We start from the raw sequence: 21,501 nt of genomic DNA on the forward strand, positions 1-21,501 counted from the left end.
TATGCTATAAATAAGGCAATTTTATATGTTTAATAACTTATCATGGGCATAAAATAAAAAAAAGTGCTGAAATACAGTTCAGTAAGAGTCAAAATCCACATATTTAACAGTGAAAAATAATTTTGTTCTCAAACTACTCCTATATTTCAGCTGATTTCAGTAAGTAAAGAGTGAGGTCATTTCCCATTACATCCCTTCAGTTGCCATGATAAGTAACAAGAAAGAACAAAGAATTTCCTTTCTGGATTACTTTGCTAAATTCATACTTTAATCTTTTGGTAGATGATGTTTTTCAAACACACTCAGATGCCTGATTGTCAGCTTTATGTCCTAGGAAGTATTCCCAGCAATTCAGGCACAGTAAAGTATCTACCTCTAGCAAGTCTCTGTGTACTATATAACTTTTATAGTCATTATAAAAGTAATTTATTGAAAAAACTTAAACCTTTTCCAACTCAACTGACTTTTGATTTAAGTGTGTGTGCTCCTGGTTATGGTAATCAGGTGTGGTAGGTGCTTTTTTCAGAATTAGGTTTTCTGTTTATGTCACAAAGTTTAGAATCTCTGAGAGTAACATCCTCTAAAACATAGCATGTTCACAGAAGCCGAGATATCAGCTCATGTTTCACTGTTACAGTGCCTGGAATTGCACATAATACAAGGTAGGAGAACTTTTCCTGTTTTTAGATCACATTTTTTTCTGGTAGCTATTATTTCTGTTTGCCTTCACTGGAGTACAATACAGTATTGATTATAGACTGGCTCTGGGGAAACAACATGTAATAAAAAGGGGGAAGTAACTTTTCTTCCTTCCTTCCTTTCTCTCCTTCTTTCTTTCTTTCTCTCTCTCTCATTCTCTCTTTCTCTCATTCTCTCTGTTTTTCTCTCTCTCTCCTCCTCTCTTTTTCTCCTTCTCTCTGGTCAGCTGGCTGTCTGGCTTTCTGGATTCCTCTCTATCTTTCTCTCTTTTTCTTTATTACTTCTTTTTCTTTCTCTTGTTTCCTTACTTCCGCTTGCTTTCTTTCTTGCTTGCTTGATACACATATGACCTTGCTTAATTTTAAAAGTGACAGGACTATTTAATGGCAGCAACGATCATAACCAAGAGGAAAGCTCCTTGCAGCAGTGCCTACCTCTGATTAGCACTGTGACACTCACTTGCAATATTTTTGAGCCAAACCATTGCAATGGCATTTCAACTTGCTTTTCGATCCAGAGAGGAGAATGCTGCCAGCTATGGTGCCAGCCTTTCATTGACTGTATGGTGCAAGCTAAAGCACTCTATCTCACCACAACCTCAAGGACAAGGAAAGAAAAAGCAGAGAGGCATCAGCAAGTGAGGTACAGACCCCGCTGAACTCCTAAGAGGTCCAGCTGCTGAGTTCTGACATCTGGAGAGTCCTACAGCACCTTGGTGTTGCTCAGTTTGTCCTTTGCTCAAACCAAGGATTAGCACACCCACTGCCAGAGCTCATCCAGAAACCAAGGTGGGATAAGGACAGAGGCCAAATGCTACCCATAGAGAAAAAACCCATACAGTCCAGTTTTGTGAGGAACTTTGGCTTTCAGAGTATTTTGCAACACACCCTGCGTTGCCAAGAACAGTCCAAGTACCACAAAGCTTACACTCAGCCTCCTTTCTGAGAGTAAGATTGAGTGACCAGAGAATGCTTAAGGGCTGACAAAAGCTTTTAGCATCCTTAGTTCTGTCTTAGACTGTCACAGAGACTTACTGATGTTTCCTTTGCAGAGTGATTTGATTATTCCAGGAGAGGACTCCTGGAGCAAGGGGTTCCGTGCACCTGCAGGCTGAATCCACCAAGGTGACAAGTCATCTTTGAAAAGGCAAGTTTGCATGGAGATTTGAACATATTTCAAACTGATTTGCTTCATTATTGTTCCATTTCTCTCACTGGTGAACCGCTCGGACAATGGTTAGATTTATTTGAGTTTAAATGGGCATGAAAACAAATGGCAAGGCTGGAGGCAAAGCTAGGTGCATCTGATCTACAAAATATGCAAGATTACATCTGCGAACTCATGAGCTGAGGTACTGTCAGGGAAAGGGCATAGGCAGCCTTTTCACATCCCTGTCCCCATACACACCTGCATGTAACATCAGACCACGTTAACTCAGGAAAGAAGCAGTTTTTAATGTAGTGGTTGGTTCCCTACTTCTGGTCAATAACCCTGAATTGAAGAACTTAGTGAAGAATGCCATGCAGTTTTTCCAAGAGGTGAGTTCACTGAGGTCAACCTTATACCAGTCTGATTGGCCATCGAACTCAGACAACATTGGCATGTTGGAACAGTCAAAGGTTCCCTGAGACACACTTTTTAGATTACCAAACAGGGTGTGGGATTTTCCCTGCCTCTCTCTCTTAACTGTGGCCATAGCAAATTATGCAGGAATTTCCCAGTGTAACAGTAGAAGCTCATGCATGGGAATCTGTACCCAAGTGTTCATACACCACAAGACTTGGGCACCATTTTTGGTGATAAATTCAGAATTATGCCATCAGTGTAAGACCAGGCACAGTAAGAAGCATGGACCCTGCAACACATTGTTATCATATTCACAGTGTCGATTCTGATTCTCTGATAAAGTTAATTGACTGAGTCAAGGCAAATTTGCTCCACACCTGCTCTGGACAGAGCAAGCTCAACCAGCTCTAATCAATCACTCCCCCCAGGAAACTGGCACAAACAGTGCTTGTTCAGCCGGTGCCAGCCGCTGAACTTGATGGCACTGGTGCAGTCTCAGGGTAGGGCTGTGGGATGTGCAAATGGCCCTGGGGGAACCACATCAGAATCTTACCCCAAGGCACTTTATTTTTTCTCTACAAAATATACATTTCTCAAGCCTTTCTGGTAACTCTGCTAGTCTCAATGCCTTTCAGTTAATGCTCTGATAGCATTTCCTTAATATAAAGTGTATTTTATTGGATTTGTGGTCTGTCCATTATTTAATTGGTTCTAGGATGGACCAAGGGAGGATCTTTTCCTCAGGTGTCCATACTCAACATCCTCATCCGACAGCCTTCAGCAAGGAGAGATGGCTACGCTTTGCTCTGTGAGTAGGGCATTTGGGCCAGGAGTCCAAGAAACTGTGCCCTGCCTTTCCTGAATTTACTCATCAAGAAATTCACCCCAGAGAGGGCTTTTTTAGAAATGGCCATTAGACACACATCAAATATACCTCATTCTTTATTTCTGAATATTTCTGAGCCCTTTAACCTGTTTTGCCCTGCCCTCCTGTCTGCACACAAAGCACTCCATCCAAAATCCATGCCTCCTCTGAAAGGGAATATGTATTTAAAGGCTCTGGCACAAACCTATGGGAGCCTGTGGTTGTCCTACACAGCGGTTCCCAGTGCATGGTACAAGGAGCAGATGGACCTAGGCCTTGAGAGGAACAGAGCTCTGCCAGCCCCCTGAAACATGTTTATGACATGGGATACGACAGCCTTGGCAAAGCTAGGACCTTGAGTCAGACAGAAAACTGGTTAAAATCTGCAGCAGAGCTGAAACTCTTCCCAAGGCAACTGCAGAAGTTTAAACTCTGTGTTTCCAGACAGTGGGTGGCAGGAGAAAGGAAGGCAGACAGCAGCAAACCTTACAAATGACAGAGTTTGCTTTTGAAGCACTTAAATGTGTTACTGGCTTTTAGTTAGCAGAGAGAAGAGCCTGGAGCCTGGGACCCTTCCTTTGGAGTTAAGTCAGACTACGCCACAAACTAAGCAGAAGAGGGATGTGCATCGAGGTTGAAGGTATTTTGACAAGAAGAACAACAGCAGCAATAGCAGCTGCAAAAATCTTAATGCCCCTTAGCAGAAGGCAAATATACTTCAAAGTAAAATAAATTATAGGAAAGACCATTTAAGCTTTTGAATCCTTTCAGTTCTGTGTTTACATCCTGTAGCTACAGACCCTCATCCTATACTAAATGTGGGTTTGCTAAATAACTCTCTAAGCATTGTGGGATCAGGAGCTTCAACTAGGACCAGTGGGTACTCAAGGAGTTATTGTGGTTTGTGCTCTGCCTCATGATAACTTGCTTGTGTGCCCAGAAGTTCAATCAGAAAAAAAGGACAACTGATATTTTAGACTGGATTCTGACAAACAAACCTGGGGAGGGGCAGAAACAAAATGCTATCAGCCCTCCTGTCTTCACCCCTGCTCTGACGGGCACAGTGGTGGTGTGCTTGTCTCTGGGCTAGGCTCTGAAGGCTTTCATGAAGGAATTCAGCTGTCCCACTGAATTTAATTCCTTGAACATCTGGTCTCCGTCTGCTACAGGAAAGATGGTGGGCCAGATGGGAAATTCTAGTAGCTGCAGTCGGCCTGGGGGGCACCTACTACGTTGTTCTCAAAGATGATTTGAAAATGATAGGTCACAGTACCTGAACAGCTTTCACATAAAAGACCTAATGCTACTATAAAAATAAATAAGGTGCCTTTTTTTTTAATCTGTTTTGTGAGGGAAAGATGTTAATACATTAAGAGGTAAGAGATACGTTCACTAGAAATTCAGCAGGTAGACCGCACTTCTAGGAAAAGGAAAATAAAAGGCAGACAGTGAGCCTGAGCTGTGCACACTGTACAGTTGCGAGTACACACCCTGCCTCTGCTTTCAACCGTTCCAGCCCCCTACTTCCAAAACAGTTTGGGAAGAGACAGGCTTGAGGTGTGGGCTCACATGAATCTCATGAAGTTCAATGGGGCTAAGTGCAAGGTCCTGCACCTGGGTCAGGGTAATCTGTAATATCAGCACAGTCTGGAGAATGAAGGGATTGAGAGCAGCCCTGTGGAGAAGTATTTGGGGATCCCGGTGGATTAAAAACTGGACATGATCTGAATGAACACTTGCAGCTCAGACAGTCAGCTATATGCTGGGCTGCATCACAAGAAGCATGGCCAGCAGGTCGAGAAAGGTGATTCTTCCTCTCTACTCTGTTCTCATTAGACCCCACGTGGAATACTTGTCTGACTCTGGGGTCCTCTGTAAAGGAAGTACATGGACCTGTGAAGTGGAGAGAGTTAAGTTGTTCAGCCTGGAGAGGAGAAAGCTCTGGGGAGACATTTTTGCAGCCTTTAATTACTTAATGAGGGCTTACTAGGAAGATGGAGAAAGATGTTTTATCAAGGCCTGTAGTGACAGGGCAGGGGACAAAGGTTTTAAGGTGAAAGAGGTGGATTTATATTGGACATAAGGAAAACTTTTTTGTGAAGACCGTGATGAGACACTGGAACAGGTTACCCACAGCAGTTGTCCAGTTGCCTCCAGAAGTGTTCAAGGTCAGGTTCAATGAACTTTTGAATAACCTGCTGTAGTGAAAGATGTCCCTGTCCGTGGCAGAAGGGATTGGACTAGATGGTCTTTAAAGGTCTTTTCTGACCCAAACTAATCTGTGATTCTAAGAGTCTGAAAGAAGTTCATGCCAGTTCATGCCCAAAGGGCAATAAAGCCTGCAAACAAGTTTGTCTCCTTCATGTTAGATAGTCCTTTTAGACCAACCTGGAAGGCTTTGTGTTTCCAGATGCCAAACCTATCATCATGCTCTGTTTTTTCTTAGTGTGATGGTGCACATGCTGTGTGTGTCACCTATATCGTGTCTTATATTATTTCAGGTATTGTAAAGTGGCAAAAGAAAGAGAAACTATCAATGACATCTTAGCTACCAGAGGCTTGGGTAGAACAGAGGCCAAATACTTCTGGGCTCTGGGTAAAGGCAGTCTGTTGAAGAGGGGTTTGGCCTTAGCAATGTGGGTATCCACATAAGTCTATGCCACTTTGTCTTGGGGACTAGGGACTGCTCCCCACACCCTTTACTTAGGAGTGCAGATATAGCCTAAAAGTTTGAACCTTCATCACTGGGATAATTTCAGATGGCAAGTGAAGGTTGCACAATTTCTCCAAGTAGTTAAATGGTGAAGCAAAGTTTGTTCTACTGAATTGGCCAAATCAGACAGTATAGAGGGTCAGCAAATTTAGGGACAGAGACTCAATGTCATTGGCTTCAGCCCTTGGATTTTTTTTCACCTTTCCAGTCAATGACAGTCAGAGACTGATCATACATCACTTACTGCCATCACTAAGGAGGATCTGGCAGCTTCTACTTTGCAATTATAGAAATTTTTCTTTCAGCTTCAAATCAGTGATGCTGCAGCTTGAATATAAACCTGACTGAGGTTGGGTAGTTAATAGAAATGAAGTGTAACAAAGTCTAGTACTAGATCATGTTTATGCTATGTTGTGAGGAAAACAGAAATCAATCCAATTCCAAATGAAAGGTGGACAACAGCTGCCAGAACTGCTGCTGGAATGAAATCCTGAAAGAAAAACAAAGGATATTAGCATAGGGTAGTCAGAACAGCCTATTTACAAAAAATTACTGTCAGCTGAAGGAAAGGACCAGAACAGGCAGGATTTTATTTCACAATATTCACAATAGTTAATTCACAATTTCACAGGATTTTATTTCAACCTATATTGTGATTCTTCAGCAGTTACAGAAAAAGTTTTATCAAAAATAAAATAAAATAAAATAAAATAATAAAAAAAAACAACAGAAGAAATTATTTTGGAACAGGAAAATCCAAGAGAAATGTGAAAGAAATGTTTAATGGCTGCAAAGAAATTGTGAATGTTTGAACAGTTAAGGATTTTATACAAAACATACAGATCAATTAAAGTGAAAGAACATAAAGACTATCCCCCTATGTGACAGAGCTTGTGCAGATTTATCCCTTTGGATCAAATGACACAGATTATTCACTGAAGTGTTTGAGAAACCTCCCTGTCCTCCCTGTTCTCACATCCCTGAGACAGCCTTGCTACTAAAGAGGAGGTTTTGGTATTTCAGGTAATTTTTGATGGCTTGTCTGGAATAGAAGGCATAAATTAGAGTCACAGTCTCAGCTATGTGGATAAGGATTTAGCCATTTCCAGTAAAGTGCAGGCTTAGGTGAACACTCTTTAGTTCTCATTTTCTTCAGTCAATTTGTTGGAAACTGTGACTCAAATAATAACATACCTATTGAAAAAGAAAGGGCTACAGAGTCAACTTCTGACTGTTTAGTACTTCTATTACAGAACAGTGCCAGTGAAACAGGGTTAACATGACCTTAGATTTTGCTTACAAGAACAACACAAAAATTCTGCTATAAACTGAGACAGACTGATATGTGCAAAAATAAAAGAGGGAGATAAGGCAAAACCAGAACACCCTGGGAGCTGCCACCACTTGATAAAAACAGTCTGTGTACATGTGAGGATATCGGTTGTGTCATGAGAGATAGCCTGGTGGTCATAGGAGGTTGTAAATCCAGATGGACACATGCTCTGCCAAGAGGAGAGCAGACAAGAGGCATTAAGTCAATTGTTTTGCACAAGACATTTTCAGGCAACGACCAGCAGGTAGAGTTGACCGAGTCCCAAAATACAGCACAGTCAGGAAAAGGCTGTGTCAGGGTAGACCCAGAGGTCCAAATGAAAAATATGCAACTCTAATTCAGCATCAATTCTGTTGATTAAGTTAATAGTTCATTTGCAAGTGTTTGAAGGTCTTTTCTGTGTTAACCACAGGAGAATGATGAAGATGGTGACGGCGTGTGCCTGCTAAGGGAAGGTGTGGGGAAGCGTGTTGTAGATGGTGCTGGCACATGCCTTTTGGAAACAACTGTTGGGTTGTGCTCCTGTAGCGCTGTACCGATCCGCTCACGCACAGGCAATGCATGGAACAGACCTCTGTTGGGCTCCTTGGCTCTTAATGAGTCTAAACAACAGCTGTTCTCTCTTTCTTTGGGCCAAAGTCAAATGCTGAAGCATAAAACATGTGGGTTACAGTGCCATGGAGGGAGTGTGCAATTCATCCTCCTGTAGCTATGGCAGGCATGTGCACTTGTGTGAGCAGCATTTACATGTTCACAACAGCCTTGGGGAGGGCAGAAGAGTCACAAAGTGCAGATTACAGTTAAAAAGCCCAAAGGAACCACTGCAAGCATCTAATTGGACCTCCTGTGCACTACATAAGACTGCACTGAACTAAATTTTTTAAACTAGATCATGCCTGTGGAAAAGAAAAATCTTAATATTTTGATTTTCTATGTTAATGCAGCATGACCTTAGAGAAATTGATTAAATGTTAGCTGTTCTGACTGTTTAAAACATGTAACTTTTCTCCTGGTTTGAATCTGGCTAGTTTCAACTCCTTGGCACTGCATTGCTGTATCTCCATTGGCTAGACTGAAGATCACTCTTACTAATGTAACTGAGCTGTCAACTTCACACTTGTTAAAGTCAAACCCTTCAGTTTATCATACTAAAACACCCCTCAGCGACTCTTCTGGTTAATTTCTGAACCCTTTCTATATTGTTACCTGTCTTCCTGAGGGGTGGGGAGCAGAACTGGACACCATGCTCCTACTGCACTCATTCAGGGGGTCAGTGATTGACTGGCTGCTTGAATGATGAGCCTGAATACCAGGCTCTTCTTCCCTGCTCGATATTCCCTGTTTATGTTTTCAAAGATTTCAGCAGACCAGTAATTGCAGTTGGAACAGTGTTTAGCTCATTAGCCATTTTGTTCCTTAATAAAACCAGCCCTCTTTCTTTGTTAAGGTGACAAAATTCAAATCCAGTCAGTAGTTTTGTTTAAGATGATGTGGGCATGATATTACTAATTTTAGTAATCCTGAACTTTTCCAGTATTTTACATACTATAGAATATAGCAAGCTTCTTTGTCAACTCTTCTGAAATTCTTGTATACAAAATGTCTTGCAAAGTAGCCCTCATCTACATTTTGTCAGGGAATTCATATTCATTTAAATGCACCTGCTATATCTACAAAGATTTGCATGTGCACTTCAAATATGCTAGAAGTTATATATAAATATGCATTGCAGACCAGAGAACTGGTGTTCAGCTACTACCAGATTTTAAAAGCAGAAAATGCCATTATCGTAATTTTATCTATGTCAGTCTATGAGGATTCGAGAGCAGGTTCAGTACAAGAAGCAAAGAGAAACAGCCTGACATTGATTACTGAAGTTGTACACTTTGATCTAATTTTTATCTGATTTAGGCTGCAGCTTTCTGTTTTCAGTACTTGTTAGAAATAGTATCTAATTCCTGTGTGATCTGGAGCAACTTTTTCAAGCTCGAATTTTCACTTGATTCATAAGCTTCAGCTGATGAGAATGTGTCAGAGTAACTGAAAAATTTCATCAGTCTAATTACCCTCACCATTAACATTTTACACAAGTTCTAAATGCAGTGTATTCCATGTCTGTTGCTAGCTATTGGAACTTGCAAATCAGAGAATTGTTGAAGTTGAAAGGGACCTCTGGAGGTCACTGGGTCCAAACACCCTGCAGGGTCTGTTACAGGAGGTTGCATGGGACAATTTGCAATTGACTTCTGAGTAGCTTCCCAGAGGGAGGCTCCACAACCTCTCTGGGCAAGCTATTTCAATGTTCAACCAGCCTCACATGTGATAAATGTGTGTGGGGTTTTTTGTGTTCAGATGAAATTTCCTGGATTTAGTTTATGACCATTGCCTCTTCACTTGTCTGTGAAGATTTTTTCCACATGTTGATAAGATCCTCCCTGAGCCTCCTCTTCTTGAGGCTGAGCAGTGCTGCCTCTTTCAGCCTCTCCTCACATAAGAGATGCTCTACACTCTTAATAATCTTTATGGCCCTGTACTGGATTCACTCCAGTGTTCATCTCTCTTATATTGGGGAACCTGGATCTGGACACATTGCCACATATATGCCTCACCAGTGCTCTGTGGCAGAGAAAGATCATCTCCCTCAACCCACTGGCAACACTCTTCCTAATGCAGTCCAGGATACTATTGTCTTTTTTTGCTGCACTGGTGGCTCATAGTCAGCTTGCTGTCCATGGACCCCAAGATCCTTCTCTGCAGAACTGCTTTCCTGATGGTTGTCCCCAGGGGTTCTTCCTCCCCGGGTATAAGAATTGGCATTTCTCCTTGTTGAACTTCAAGAAGTTTCTCTCTGCCCAGTTCTCCAGATTCCTCTGAACCTGGAGCACTGTGGCATATGAGACACAGTTTTATACAATCTGTGAACTTGCTGAGTGCAGTCTGTCCCAGTGCCCAGGTCAGTAATGAGGCTAAACAGTATTGGCACCAATGTGGTATACCCTGTGGTATACCACTAGTAATTTGACCACAAATGAAATTTATGCTGCTGATCACAACTCTCTGGACCCAGTTGTTCCCTCAGTTTCCAATCCATCTCACTTTCCACTTACGTAAGTTTTACTTTGTCACCTTGTCTGTGATTTGAGACAGTGTCAAAAGCCTTACTAAAGTCAAGGCAAACAACATCAATTTCTCTCCCTTCATCCCCCAAGGCAGCCATCTCATTGTAGAAGGTCATCACACTGGTTAAACATGATTTCCCTTCACAAATCTATGCTTACTACTCCCAGTTACTTTCTTCTTTGAAAAGGGTTTCCAGGCAGATTTTCATCATCCCCTTCCCAGTCAGTGACTGAGGTGAGGTTAACCAGCCTGTAGTTCATCAGCCCTTTGTTGTTGCCTTTCTTGAAGACAGGAGGGATGTTTTCTTGCTTCCATTCTTCAGGAACTTAACCCAGTTGCCAAGACATTGCAATGATAATCAAGAGTGACCTTGGGATGAAATCAGCTGGTCCTTCAAGGACTCATTGTGTGTGTTTAACTTGTCTAAGTGTTCCCTAACCTGTTCCTCCTCCATCTAGAGTGAGTATTCCTTGCTCTGGGTTTTCACTCTTGTAGAACAAGCCTGGAGGTCCTGAAGACTATTCTTACTGATAAAGACTGAGCCAAAGGCAGTACTGATTACCTTACCCTTTTTTGTGTCCTTTATTACCAGGTGCCCTGTAGCAGATACCAATGGCACAGATATTGTTCTGATTGCTAATCTAGACCCATAAGTTCTCAACGAGCTCTGACCTGTCCCAGTGCTGAGCTCCATACAGTTCACATGCATTTTCACTTTAAGAGTAACTCCTCCCTGTCTTCCTGGTGTGTCCCATCCAAAGAGCCTGTATCAGCCCTTTACAGGCCTCTGACCTTGTGACCCATCCCACCATGTCTGCATGTTCCCAGAAGTTATAGCCCTCTAACTACATGCAGACTGCTAACTCTTCCTGTTTGTTATGCTTCTGTCTACTTGACAGAACACATTTCTTACTAATAGAGATCTTCCCCTGGCTTGTAGAGCTCTAGTATCTTCCTAGAGAAACCATATTGAATTGTGTTATTTTCTCATTTTAAGACACATTTCCCAAACAATGAATTATAACTATTTTCTGGACATTTTTCAATCTGTATCCTAATCAGTATTCTTTTCCAAGTATAGATCTCAATGCTGAATGCAGCTATCCAGATGTGGTCTTCCTAATCCTGTGTACTGTGCAAATAATAATTTTCTTACTATTCCTACTATACTTCTCTGGTTATTATTCCAAGGACTTGACATTTATGAGTGATGAAGATGAGAAACAATGCACATCAGAGAGTAACATGTACTTTTTGTTTGTTCACTAATCCCTCTTTAAATCTAAACCTCCAAAAACTTTAAAAGATTGCAAGTGCTCCATTTGTGTACTGGGATAATCCCTCATTTGCTCAGTGCAATCTGGAGAGACATCAGCCAGCCTGTGTATAAACTTCTGAAGCCTAGCCTGTGAAGGCTGTTGTGAAAAAGGGAAGTACTTCTAGCCAAGGAGAAGTGAGAAGGAGGCCCTCTGTGTTTTGTGAGGGCAAGTCCTTCCACGAAAATTTAAAGGACTGCCAAGTTTTCTGTCTACCTTGCAGGAAAAATTTATCCCTACACATATACATGTTAAAATTAAATAATAATGGCTAGATCTTAACTCAGTGTTGATGCTAAAATAGAACACAGAATGACAGAATAACTCAGGTTTGCAGTCCAAACTCCTGCTCATTAAGGCCTGGATCCCTCTTCTTGAGAACTTGTAGATATTGAAAAGCTGCTATGAAATGCCCTTTTCTCCAGGCTGAACAAGCACGGGGCCCTTGACTGCTCTTCACAGGACAATTACTCCAGCTGCTGACCATGTTTCTGGCCTTCTGCTGAATTCACTCAGTTTGATCAATGAAAAGCTGGGCAAAGGAGGATAATCACTCCCCTTGGTGTATTAACCTCACTACCGTTGATACAGTTCTGGATGCTGTTGACCCTTTTGTCTGCCAGACTGATGATCAGCTTGCTATCTACCAAAAATCCCAGTGTCCTTTCCAGCACAACTGCTCCCCAGTCAGTACATTTCCAGCCTGTATCCCTGCAGTGGGATCTTCCTTCCCAGGTGCAGAGCTTGGCATTTGTCCTTATTGAATTGCATTAAGCTCTTGTTGGCCTATTCCTCTAGTCTGTCTGGGTCTCTTTGGGTGGTGGCATACTCTCAGGCATATGGACAGACATCAGTTTAGTAGCATCTGCAATAAGATGCAAGTGCATTACGTTGCTTCCTCCAGGCCATTGATAAAGTTGTTGAACAGGACAGGTTTTGTACAGATGCTGCAGTATTTAACTTGTAACTGGCTCCCAGGTGGAGTTCAACCAATTAACCAGCCCAACCACTGACCATCTTTTCATTCATATACTTGTCTGCTGTCCAGACCAAAACATTCTAACTTGGATATTGGAATATTGCAGGAGGTAGTTTCAAAAAGCCTTGCTAAAATAGAGATAAATGACATCCACTGCTCTCACATTGAACACCACACCAGTCATTTCATTGTAAAAGACAATCAAGTCTGTTGGGCATAAGGACTTTAGTAAATCCATGCTGATTCTTCCCAAATATCTTCTTCATGTGCCCAGAGATGTGTTCCAAGGTGATTTGTTCCACAGTTTTGTCAAAAACAGAAGTGCAGCTGACCGGCCTGTAGTTTCCTGGATGACCATTTGGGCTTTTTCTGAAGATGGGTGCAACAGTTGTCTTTCCGTACAAGTCACGAATCTCTTTCAGTTGCCACCACTTTAGAAAAAATGATGGTCACCTTGCAAGGATATTGAGCAGGTCTCTCAGCACTCTTGGATGAGGCTTGATCAGTCCCGTCGGCGTGTATGTGTCAAATAATTTTAAATAATTTTAAATAATCCTCAACCACTGCTGGTAGTTCTTCTTCTCAAACTTCCTAAGCAAAGAGGCTTGGAAGACTTTGTTTGTTGGGGGAGGCTGAAGCAGCCTCTTGCGTGTTTCCACTGACACAAGATCACCTGCTTCATTCAGAAACGGACTCATATTTTCCTCATTCAACCTTTGACTACTACTAACTCAATGGAAGGAGATCTTGTTGCCTTGACATCCCTTGGGAAGGCCAACTTTAGGAGAGCCTTGACTTTCCTGACATCATCCCCCCATGTCCAGGCAACGTTTATACATTTCTCCTTTGTAGTTTGTCCTAGATTCCATTTCTCATATACTGCCTTTTTGCTTTGGAGCTCTGTCATATATTCCCTGTTTAGCCTAGCCTGTATCCCAATACATCTACTTTTCTTTCTTTGTTTTTTTTTTTTCTGAGTATTGACATGAAGCATTGTTCTCAGAGGATGCTGTCCTTAAAAGACCGACTAGCTTTCATGAGCTACTTTAGCATTTGGAGCTGCCTCCCATGGGATCCTACCTGTAAGATGCCTCTCCTGAAGAGCAGTCCTTACTCTGCTATTCATTTTCCTCAATGAGTGTGAATTCTTATAGAGATTTACCAAATTAATGTACATTTAGAATATTTTAGGGGAAAAAAAGTCCAAGATTCAGTAATTGCTTAAGTAAGTAACTTTAGCTTTTGGGCTACAAGCACATATTTGTGTTTATGCCAAAGTAGAAATTCTTTGAAATCAACCCAAGACTAATAATAAAATACCTTTTTCAAACAAGGGACAAAACTGATCCAGTTTTCCATCTATGATGCTTTAGATAAAAAGGGATCCTTCATCCTTCTCACTTTGAGGTCACTACATGGGACATGTGATTTCTTGCAGTGAATGTCTAGCATCTCTTGGCAGGTGGCAATGACTTTCGATAGGCAGTGCAGATGGGCCACCTCATTTTGGACAGAAAAGAGTTTGGGCATAGAGATAAAAACTACACTATTCCATTTGCTTTCAGGGTCATCAAATGGACATGATTTATTTTATTTACTGTCATAGATGCAGCACATTTGACACTAGTAAGAATTACTTTTGCATAGTTCTGTATTATTATTATTATTATTATTATTATTATTATTATTATTAAGCTCTTTATATGTCTTTAAATAAGGTCTTCTAATGTATATTAGATTAAAGAGAGGCCTTTCCACATATTTTCTCATTTTCTGCTCTGGTGACCATGGTATTTGCTCTGCAAAGGGCTAAATTTCATTCACATTTGTAGAGAAGATAAAACGAAATGAGACTGAAGGAAGAAAAGTTTGGGATTTGTTTTTATCTTTTTTTTTGAAATAAAAGTTAATTGCATAAGCTCTTCCTTGGTTGTTCTAAGCCAGCTTGTAAAATAGTCGCGTGCAGTTTTCTGTAGTGTTAATTCAGAGCAAATGAACATGAAGTAAAATTTACAAGTCTTCAACTGACACTGTGTTTTGCTTATTTTTTAGGGCAATGTCAGGATACTTGCACTGCAAAGGCCTGTGCTGTATATGTTCTATGAATAAACAACATTTCTCTCTTAAAAATCTACCAATCTCACACTTTTTAAAAGCACTAAAATTATTTAAGATATAAATTATTTGTATTAAAGTATTAGAAGCTGAAAAAATCCAATAAATAAATATTCACTAATTAGGGGTCATTCCTGTACCTCAGAGAGGCATGAATTTTATAACCTCACATAAACAATTACGAAGTACACTATGCTTTAGAAAAAAATACCAAAAAAGTAAAAGGTTCTGTTAAACTAGCAAAAGCTTGTTAAATTAAAAACAAATTTAAATCTTATTCTGACCATTGTTCTTATTTTGAAATCTCGAGGTTCCTGGAATTTGCAGGTTTTATTTCCTTTTTTGGAAGTGAACAGTTGACAGTCTGCTTTATATGCAGCATGCATAGCACATAAATAGCATTCAAATTAAATTCTACACCAGCTGTACATATCCCATACATGTGGTTTGCGAATGTTGCTGACTGCAAATGGTGCACATTTTGATTTTCAGTTGATATCTAAAACTGTGAATTATCTTCTGAATATGTAGTGTTTTGCTTTCAATCCCTAGATTACATTTATATCAAGCAAAATAAATACAACTGTCTGATAATCACAACCTGGTTTTCTTCAACTTAGGTAAAGATTAATTCCTGGCAAACTGACCCCAAGTCTTGTCTTCTTTAAGGCAACAGTCCCATTTCAGATCTGAAAGGGAAGTTTGAAATGAAAAGTAACCACAGAGGAGAAAATCCAGCATGTTCCTACACACTGCACCCTGTTAACCTGAAGTCTCTTGAACATGGGGAGGCTTTTACTTCTTTAAAGTCCTGGTGTACCTTTAATGTAGTAAGGTTTGGTACTCAGCTATTAGCTCTTTCAGGCATGTTCATTCTGCATGACATTTATATAACATTGACTCGCAGAAACCTCTTCCAGCATCCACTGGGCCCAGTATAAAACCTGTGAGGATTTTTTTGGATGTGGCCTGTGTCTGGTTCTTCCAATATCCTGGTCAGGAATATGGCAGGGAGCCATCAGAGGGAGGAGAAGTAGCCAGATGGCACCAGTACACTGTTGCTTTGGCATTTTTTTCTGGCCAGCTGACGGGCGCGATCTCTAAGGAGGATTTTTGTTTGTTTGTTCATTTGTTTTGTATCTTTTCTTTCAGGTAGCCTGTGGACCTGAGTTAAACTCACTGGTAGCTTGATCACCTTACACATTTTCCACTTTTTCTTTTCTCTTTTTTATTTGTTGTACACAGTGTGGGGGTAAATTTACTTCGGTATACTAAAATCTTGCCCTGATTTCATATTCATTTTTCATACAAAAGCCTTGTTGGCTCTAAGGAGTGCCATATGCTTGAAAGACATGCAACACTGATATTTTTTTCTATCAGCATGTCTATGAACATTGTAAAAATTCAAGACAAACCTCAAAGGGAGCTAAGGGTTATATAGATATTTACGTCCACAAACCTCAGAGGGAGATAAGACCCATATAGACACCCACAGTAAAGATTTTATTTTAAATCCTGTCCGAGTTTGAAAATATCCTCTTTCACTGGCTGTATCTCAGATGTTGGCATCTTTTTTAACAAGTTGAAGGGGTTCAGGGTGCACCCTCCTGAGGATGATCATATATGTGAAATTTGTCTCCTCATCCTCTGATCTGGCCAGGCATGAGCCATTTCTAGTCTATATAACTGTGTTAACATTGCTCTGTGCTCAAGTCAGTAAGGCCTGGTGACAGGCTGTGTATATTACTGGTTTGTGTCTAAACAGCTTCGAGACTAGAGCTGGCTTGTATCCAGCCTTCTGAGAGCACTGACCAAGCAGCCTGCATGTATCTGCACCTGTCCACGTGGATGTATTATAAATCGTATATGATGCAATATAATTTGCTGTTTATAAATGACATATTGTGACACCTCCTCCTTGAAACACATTTTTTTTCCACCTAAGCCTTTCAGCAATAATCCAACACAGAAACAACATGGCTAAGAGAATAAGTGCATCACTGGGAGTTACCAGTTCTTCTTTGTGTTTGAACCCTATGATCTGCCTAATTGAGAGATTGATCTTGATTAGTTGTGAGCACCCATGGTTCCTTCTGATGGGAGCATATGGTATTGTACTGTATGTGCTTTGAGCCAGGGAACAGATCTCTCACTACCCCTTTTACACATAGGGCTGACATTACTAGGAAGACAGGCAGCACTAGTATAATGCCTTCCAGCAGCTGTGAAAACTGTCTGCATGATTCAGATGCTTTCCTGCTTACTGATAATTTAGTCCTAATAGTACCTTAAAAAGTGGTTTGTCAGCCTCCTGAACATAAACACTCTGGGGTCATCTGTCTGCTTGCACCTTTACAGGTGATGATGTTCTTTCTGGTTTAGTATAGCAACAGCAAATGGGTGACTTCAGCGTAAAATGCAATTGTCAAAACATTCAACAAAAGCTGCTTTTGACCAATATGGTTTCAATGCATCAGTCGAGTTCTTAAAAATTCTGTTCGACTAAGGTGGTTGATGCTCTGTGGGATGGAGAAGATAGGAAGCAGCTGCATTTGTGGTCTGCAGATGTTCAAGTCAGGAAACTGCTAACTACCTTTAATTGATCAGCTCACCAAAGTGGGGGAGTGAGTGTTCACATCTGTGGCCCATTCTTACAACATGTTTCCTCCTCACTAATTCTTGCTACTGTCTGGAAGCTTTCCAGACTGCTGCTAGTGATAGAAGACAATTCTTCCATAAAGCAGCAGGCATTTCCAGCTCTCGAAGGACTTTAAACAACTAAGTAGAGGTATTTTCTGTTATAATAACTAGTTAAAGTAAATAAACTGTACTTAGAGAGGATTTTAATTTACTTTTAAGGTTTGCTACTCCTGTAACATCTCTAAGCCTTGGTGCTTTTCTAGCTATGCTGAAAATCAAGTAGGGTTAAAAGTCTTGCAAAAAGTGAAATAAAATTATGTAATAGACCACTCTAAGTCACAGACAAGAAAAAGCAAAACAAGTCATGTTTAGTCTGCAGGCCCAAATGCAAAAAATCTTTCTCCATCTCTTTATTCAGCAATGAAGCTGTGAATGCTTTCTTAAACCCCTGTGGTTCTGTGCATACCTCTGTCTCCAGGTAGCAGAGAGAAGAGCAGTGAGCTTCCCCCTCCTCAGGGTTTCCATGTGTGTCCCATTCAGATTTAAATTTTCTTTCTCTCTTTACCCCTAAGGCTTCCTAATCCCTAGCTGTACCTGGGAGGAGTGTTGAAGCTTCACTCCCAGCAGACCAGGGCTGCCTCTGCCTCGGAAATGGTAATGTCACCTCGACATGGCTGGTGGTGACCAGGAGCAGCCCAGCCACTAAATTGGAAGCTGGCTAATCCCTAGACAGATTGTTAGCCATGGCTCAGGCTAAGCACAGTTCAAATCCCAAACTCATCCCGTATTCTGCATCTCTAAGCATTCTTTAGGCCCTCATAGTTTGAGAAGGTTCATATAAAACACAACTGCCTTTGGGGTGATAACGTGACTGTTCTAACCTTGGTACTGACAGTTTCCATGATAAACGTGGTGATAATCATCTAAGAAAGGTAAAGATTTAGAAATCAGAATCTATTCTGTGAATCTGAGAGATGAAATGTTCAATAGTAATAGTAGGTAACAAATTGTAGAATTCCTTGTAATAGGATGTTGTGGAGACCAGGAACTTAACTAGGACTGGATGTTTATAGAAGTAATAATATCCAGACTTATAAATAGTTAGAAAAACAACATTTGTTTTGCATTTGAACCTTTTTCTTAGAGACTTTTTGTCAGTTGGTAAAGTTAAACTTTGTTTCTTTATATTGCATTCACATCTGGAAGCAAAGTTGTATCCATATCTGAAATTTAGCAGCCTTGAAAGATGTCTGCCTAGTGTAACTGCATAAAAGTGCATTGGAATCAGTGTGGAGAAAGTTTACTGTTGTGTTATTCCAGTATGTTTGTTTCCTTTTTCTGGACATCAAGGTAATGAACTGGAGTACAACACAAAAAAAGATTACCTAGGCTAGGCAAAAAAAATCATGTAATCTACAGTACAAAATTTAAACCTTATTTATTTATCTCAAGTATGAATATTTTTCAGTTTGGAGCACAAGTTTTTGTGAAATTTTGAATGACCATAAAAAGAAGAAATACTATATTCCCTGTTTTCTATCAGAAAGATACAAAACTAGCACTTGAACAAGAAAAGGGAGAAGAACTACTTTTTTCTTCAAAAGTGTGACACTGTTAAACACGAAATATGGGTCTAAAGTCTCATCTATCTGAGAGGAGCTAATGAGAAACTGCTAGAACTATCTGTCACAAGAATCTTTATCTGAGGATAAAGATTCTGCTGGGGCTCCAAATTAGGTAAGAAGAATCTGTCTCTGAAGGGTAGAGCTGACTTGCCACTGTGCATACAGCTGATGCAGAGTGTGAGAGCTCATGCCAATTTGACATGCAAAGGCAAGCAGAAGGATGTGGAAAAAAAACACATCTTTTGGCAAAAGCTTGACTAAGCCATGCCTTTGCTACTGCTGAAAAATAGTCCAGGACAGGCTTCTGGCAGTGAGGCCAAACAACATGATACATTCACTTCCACATGCCTAAATTCTTGTCCCCCTTGAAACAGGGGGTGTCTGTATCCAATCCACCACCTGGGCATGCGCCCTGGCAAGGGCTGTGCTCTGAGCCATACCCAGGCAGCACAGGCTGCTGCTGCTTGGCACAGACCAAAACTGCACCAGGGAGCATGCTGACCCAGTGAGTGATAATAGTCTTGAGCCTTCACCCTGAGACTGGCTTTATTTATTAGTACAGACACTGCCTGAGAGAGCATGATGGAGCTCTTAACCATGTGTCTCTTAAGCATATTCTCCTCAAGTGTTAGCATTCTGCCCACTGACCTCACCTCTTGTGTCTTCTTTATGTGTCTTCTCAACTTTTAGTTTGTCTTTTAACCAAAATAAATTGTGCAGGGGACATTTCTGGGGGCAATTGTTATCCACATCGTGGAAGTGGGGCATTGGACCAGCAGCATACCTTGTTCAGTCTCCAAGGATTCATTGAGCTTTCTGCCTGGGAGCCTCCAATTTTGCAGTTCAAGGTCTAAGGCTGCTTCTGTCTATATATATAAATAGGTTGTATATGTGATCGATTGACTGGCTGGCTGTTTGACTGACCAACTGTGTCTGCTCATAGCAAGAGGAGATTTTGTACCCAGGGTGCTGCTTGATCCTCTTTGTTAATTTTGCCACTTCACCGAAAATATGGGATAAATGCTGTAGAATTTTCCCAGTTAATCAACTAACAATGTTGTGTGCTGAAAAACATCTTAGAACTCAGATATTCTGAATGTTCTGCATACTTCTATATTCTGTGTTGAGGTAATCTTTCATTCTTTTGTTAATACTGATGAGAACTGCAAATATTTCCCATGCATAATGCTAAGTGATGTCCATGAGAAAATGTCTTTTCCTTGAATGCAGTGTGTACAAGAGGTGCCTAAATGTACTGGTGTAAATTACACACGTTGAGGAGTAAAATTTTTACAGCACTTGACATCCTTGTGGTATGGGGTTTTTTTCTCCTTCTGAAAGCAGAGGACTTCATGTGTGATTTCACTTCTGAACAGTCACCCCTCATTATTTTTTAGTTGCACTTTGGACATATACAATTTGACTGCCCACTACCTGCAACTGCCTAATTCTGTGGGGTTCAGGTTTTAGAGTTCTAAGTGAAGGGTTGATCTATAAATCTGGCCAAGAAGTCTCCAGAAGGTCAGTGTGGAATAAATAGCAACAGTGTAATGTTCTCCCTTTGTTTCATTATTAGTAGATGGCCTGATTTTGCACTTTTAGTGAGACTAACTCAGCACTGACATAATTCAGAAACAGTTCAGTTTTTATGGACTGATGATAAAGCTGGACTGATACCAATGTCAGGCTTAAAGATGGATATAAGAGGTATAAGCCAAGAGTTATATACTAGTTTTTGATTTCCCCATGATGTGATCCCACTCTGCCCTTGCTCTGAGTCAACTATAATCCACTTAAGAGAATTAGCCAGAGACTGTATATTGCCTCATGTCTCTGGCTTGGTAGTTGGGGCTTAGTGTTGTGTTATGCATTGTCACAAGGTTTGGCATCACCTTGGAGAGTAGAGGGTAAAAGATGTGCTTCTTTTTGTGCCTGCATGGCACCACTCCTGTGACACTGGGCTAATTCAGCAAGGAGTGGTTCTATGCAGTTGGAAACTGCAGTCATTAAAATAGTCAGGAAGGTTAAAAAGAAGCAAGAGTGGGCAAAAGCATTTAATGTGTGATAAAGTAAGTGATTTTATAACTGATTTTATTACTTAAAGTTCAAACATTATTTTCGCTAGTCTTTGTCTGGTGTAAATGAAGATGAAAGAAGTTGGACAGGGAGAGACTTGAGTACTGCAGGATGCTTCAGGGATCACGTCTTTAAGGGTTATTAAACACAATTTGTTTTTGTCAGATTTCAATTTGTCTGTGTTTTAGCAAATCCTAGAAACTTGAGCTCTGACATTTTGTATATCCCTATTAATTATTCATTCCTGAGAATCTGTACTTGTTTGACCTTAAGAATTATTGCCTGTTTACATTGAAGAAGACCCAGTAAGACTTGTCATACACCGTCCTTCACAAAAAAAAAAAAAATCAGAGTCTTTCTCCCTGGGTAAATGAGGAAATAAAACAACCTGGGCTGGGTCAATGGTTTTAATACTGGTGGGAAAGTCTTAACATGCTGCAGAGGCAGCATCTAA

Source organism: Pseudopipra pipra, chromosome 1 (genome assembly GCF_036250125.1).
Source record: "Pseudopipra pipra isolate bDixPip1 chromosome 1, bDixPip1.hap1, whole genome shotgun sequence".
NCBI lineage: Eukaryota > Metazoa > Chordata > Aves > Passeriformes > Pipridae > Pseudopipra > Pseudopipra pipra.